The sequence below is a fragment of the Amblyraja radiata genome, chromosome 2 (genome assembly GCF_010909765.2).
Source record: "Amblyraja radiata isolate CabotCenter1 chromosome 2, sAmbRad1.1.pri, whole genome shotgun sequence".
NCBI lineage: Eukaryota > Metazoa > Chordata > Chondrichthyes > Rajiformes > Rajidae > Amblyraja > Amblyraja radiata.
The window spans coordinates 48,010,112-48,015,492 of record NC_045957.1 but is presented as its reverse complement, the minus strand read 5'-3'; positions in this window follow the sequence as shown (position 1 = coordinate 48,015,492).

Below are 5,381 nucleotides of genomic sequence, written 5' to 3'. Positions count from 1 at the left end.
ACTGCTGACAACTTGACAGTCACCGGCAGTTTTCGGTCATCGCCTGCAAAATCACCTAAGTGGGACAGGCTCACAAGAGTCAACCACACTGATGTGAGTCTCGAGTTCCATCTAAACAGATTTGCTTAAGAATTTGAGTGACAAAATATTACTCATACTCACTTTTGACTATTTTATTTATTTAAACAATTGTGTGCTATTATTTAAACAAGCGCTGGTGATGGGATTTGAACTCATTTCTGAATCCCTTTTTCTGGCCAACAAATGCCAACATAGCAATTGAGTAAATTAATGCTGTTGTTTCACTGTTTCTCTGGGGTGGAAGATTGCAACCTTCACGTGGTCCACCCTGTTTCAACTAATGCAATCAACTCGACGTGCACAAACAGAAGATCTAATAGAACAAGTTGTCCAACAACTTTAGGCTGTGCACGCCACACGAAAGAAGAAGAAGACTTTCTCTTATTTTCCATTCCTGTGACTTTCAGCCTGAAGAAGGGTCTCGACCAGCAACATCACCCATTCCTTCTCTCCAGAGATGCTGCCCCTCCCGCTGAGTTACTCCAGCTTTTTGTGTCTAAATTAATGCGAATATCTTCATCAGCTAACACGTAAGATTTCCTTTCACAACCAAGTTAAGGCAATTTCATTTGCAATTGGAAACAATACCCACAGGGTCTTGATCCGAAACATCCCCCAGTCCTTCTCTCCGGAGATGCTGCCTGAAACTCCAGCATTTTGGGACTATTCCCACTGATATACTGCAGATTTTGTGCTCCCCAGAGTACTATCTGGAAATACTCTCCAGTATTTCACTTGGGCAGCTTACAACCCAGCGGTATGAATATTGACTTCTCTAACTTCATAACCCTTGCTTTCCCTCTCTCTCCACCCCTCCCCTATCCTAGTTCTCCGACTAGTTCCACTGTCCACCTGATGTTACCTATTGTACGCCTCGTTCTCACCTTCCCCTCAGCTAAAAATGATCCATGCTACATTTTCCTTGATCAGCTTCCGCAAACAACACCCATTCCTTCTCTCCAAAGACGCTGCCTGTCCGCTGAGTTACTCCAGCATTTTGTGTCCATCTAAAGAATTATATGCCTGGTTGGTGTCAATCTAGCCTAGCTTCACTTGAGTTCAGGAAAGATGGAACAGTCCCATGAAGAGAGACTGAATAAGAACTATTCATAATGGGGATGAGAAGAATGCGCAGCTCGGTGGCGCAGCGGTAGAGTTGCTGCCTTACAGCGTTTGCAGCGCCGGGGATCCGGGTTCGATCCCGACGACGGGTGCTGTCTGTACTGAGTTTGTACCTTCTCCCCGTGACTGGCATGGGTTTTCTCCGAGGTCGCAGTTTCCTCCCACACTCCAAAGATGTACAATTGGCTTGGTAAATGTAAAAATTGTCCCCAGTGTGTGTAGGATTGTGTGCGGGGATCGCTGGTCGGCGCAGACCCGGTGGACTGAAGGGCCTGTTTCTGCGCTGTATCTCTAAACATAGAAACATAGAAACATAGAAAATAGGTGCAGGAGTAGGCCATTCGGCCCTTCGAGCCTGTACCGCCATTCGATATGATCATGGCTGATCATCCAACTCAGTATCCCATCCCTGCCTTCTCTCCATACCCCCTGATCCCTTTAGCCACAAGGGCCACATCTAACTCCCTCTTAAATATAGCCAATGAACTGGCCTCAACTACCTTCTGTGGCAGAGAATTCCACAGATTCACCACTCTCTGTGTAAAAAATGATTTTCTCATCTCGGTCCTAAAAGACTTCCCTCTTATCCTTAAACTGTGACCCCTTGTTCTGGACTTCCCCAACATCGGGAATAATCTTCCTGCATCTAGCCTAGAGTATAAACCAAGTCTATCCAGTCTTTCTTCATATGAAAGTCCTGCCATCCCAGGAATCAGTCTGGTGAACCTTCTCTGTACTCCCTCTATGGCAAGAATGTCTTTCCTCAGATTAGGAGACCAAAACTGTATGCAATACTCCAGGTGTGGTCTCACCAAGACCCTGTACAACTGCAGTAGAACCTCCCTGCTCTTATACTCAAATCCTTTTGCTATGAATGCTAACATACCATTTTCTTTCTTCACTGCCTGCTGCACCTGCATTCCTACTTTCAATGACTGGTGTACCATGACACCTAGGTCTCGTTGCATCTCCCCTTTTCCTAATCGGCCATCATTCAGATAATAGTCTACTTTCCTGTTTTTGCCACCAAACTGCATAACCTCACATTTATCCACATTATACTGCATCTGCCATGCATTTGCCCACTCACCCAACCTATCCAAGTCACCTTGCAGCCTCCTAGCATCCTCCTCACAGCTAACACTGCCCCCCAGCTTCGTGTCATCCGCAAACTTGGAGATGTTGCATTCAATTCCCTCATCCAGATCATTAATATATATTGTAAATAGCTGGGGTCCCAGCACTGAGCCTTGCGGTACCCCACTAGTCACTGCCTGCCATTCTGAAAAGGACCCGTTTACTCCCACTCTTTGCTTCCTGTCTGCCAGCCAGTTCTCTATCCACATCAATACTGAACCCCCAGTACCATGTGCTTTAAGTTTGTATACTAATCTCTTATGTGGGACCTTGTCGAAAGCCTTCTGAAAGTCCAGATATAACACATCCACTGGTTCTCCCTTATCCACTCTACTAGTTATATCCTCGAAAAATTCTATAAGATTCATCAGACATGATTTACCTTTCATAAATCCATGCTGACTTTGTCCAATGAATTCACCATTTTCCAAATGTGCTGCTATCCCATCTTTAATAACTGACTCCAGAATTTTCCCCATCACCGATGTTAGACTAACTGGTCTGTAATTCCCCGGTTTCTCTCTCCCTCAATTTTTAAAAAGTGGGGTTACATTAACTACCCTCCAGTCCTCAGGAACTACACCAAAATCTAAAGAGTTTTGAAAAATTATCACTAATGCATCCACTATTTCTGCGGCTACTTCCTTAAGTACTCTGGGATGCAATAAACTAAACAATACATGAGAGGCTATCTGTCTAGGGCAGCCAAAACCCTGAGAGGGATTGACAGGGAGGATGTTAAGAGGTTCTTCTGACTGGGGATCAGCCATTTAGGATTGAAATTTTTATAATGCCGTAGATGTGAGTTTCTGTGGAGTCCATTATTTTCTGAAAATATTCCTCTTTGGAAGCCAACATTTTTGGAACTCTAAGGAATTTTGAGGAAATGGAGATGGATGGGAAATTAAACTAGGGCATTGGATCAACTGAGATCATATTGAATGTGGAGTAAGCTCGAGTGCACACTTATGGACCTTTCCCACTGAGGCGATTTATTCGGCAACTGCCGGCGACTGTCACAGTCGTAGCAGGTTGCCTAAAAAAACAGCGACTGGACCCCCCTACGACAATGTTTACGACAATGTCTACAACAACCTATCACCTAGTCGACGTCAAGCTACGGCAAGCTACCGACAACCGGCGACCCATTAGGATGTCCACCTACGACCACACCTACGACAAGCTACGTTCACCCGTGACAAGATACGGCAAGGTAAGACAATTCAGTCGGCGTTACCTGTCGCTGGTTGACGTAGGTTGACGTAGGCAGTCGCCAATGGAATTCACTGAAGTCAGCACCGGCAACAACAAACTACATCATCCTGGCGACAACCTGCGACAGCACCTACGTCAGGAGAAGTCAAGCTACGCTCATTGGCGTCAAGACAACTGTCGCCTAAAAGTTTTGAACATTGTTTAAATCTATGTTTAATTTTTATGTGGTTATGTATCTTGTTGCTTTTTTGTATGACTGTTGGCAACTCAACATTTAAAAATCCAGCGGCGACCAGAAAGACGCTACGATTCTTTGGACGACTGAAGAGATTACTCACGACCATACAGGCGTCACCCCGGCGACCATGTGGCGACAGCCTAGTCGCCTGTAGTCGGCTGTAGTCGTCTAGAAAATCACCTAAGTGGGACAGGGGCATTAGTTTACTGTTAATTTAATTTAGTTTGGAGATATTGTAATTAGTTTATTAGCCAAGTATGTAAACATACAAGGAATTTGATTTGTCAACAGTCATACAAAAAAGCAACAAGATACATAACCACATAAAAATTAAACATAGACTTAAACAGCCACCGCACCGGCTTGTGGGAATCCCCAGGGCACACAGCATAAGCGGAGACCCACAGCCATCAGTTCAATGTCCGGGCCACACACACGCTCCTTCACCGCGATGTGACCAGAGTTGTACCGACCGCTGTCACTCTTTCTGCAGTCCCTGTCCGCGCGAGACAGTCAGAAAGCCATCCACACTCGCACTAGATTCAAAAACGATCAAAGCTTCCGCATTGAGGCGATCGAGGCACCCGCAGTCAGCGATCGAGGCTCCTGCGATTTGGGCAGTCGTAGTTCCTGCGGTTGGAGCTCCCGCAGTCGATCCCTAACAAAGGGACCGCCAGCTCTACGATGTTAAAGCCGTCGTGCAGACGGAGATACGATGAAAATGTCGCATCTCCGTTGAGGAAAGAGGAAAAAAGTTTTCCCCCAACCCCACCCCCCCCCACCCCCCTACATAATACAAAAACTAAAGGAGCACTAAAAACATACAAGTAAACACAGTAAACACAGACCAAAACAGCAAAAGAGGAAAAAGACGAGACAGGCTGCTGGCGTAGCTGCCATGTACGACGCCACCTCTGGCGGGGAAACAGGCCCTCTGGCCCACCGAGTCCGCACCGACCAGTGATCCCCGCACACTAACATTACCCTACACACACCAAGGACAATTTTACACATATACCAAGCCAATTAACCTACATACCTGTACGTTTTTGGAGTGTGGGTGGAAACTGAAGATCTCAAAACTGAAAACCCACGCAGGTCACGGTGAGAACGTACATACTCCGTGCAGGCAGCACCCGTAGTCAGGATTGAACCCGGGTCTGTAAAACAGCAGCTCTACCGCTGCGCCACTGTGCCGCCCTTTTGTTAGAACTTCTGTTTCTCATGTTCTTCTGTCCTTAAAAGGAATACCAGGCTTTACAGATTCCCAGGGTATATTTTGTAAGGAAGGTTTTACAAGAGGCAATAAAGACCTTGACACTGCAAACCCAGTGTCCACATCACAACATTAATTCATGAGTTGAGACTACATTACCAAATTAATATTATTTATTATTTTTATTATTAAACTTTTATTTCAGACTCAAGGTCCAGATAAAAGACGACATTACATAAAATACATTGCTTATAAAAACACAATAAAATACATATAAAAGCTTAGTAAATGACCTATAAGAGCATCATAAATTATATACAAAAACACAATACATGGTTTAAAATCCAGAATAAAAGTAAAGATCAGTTTTTG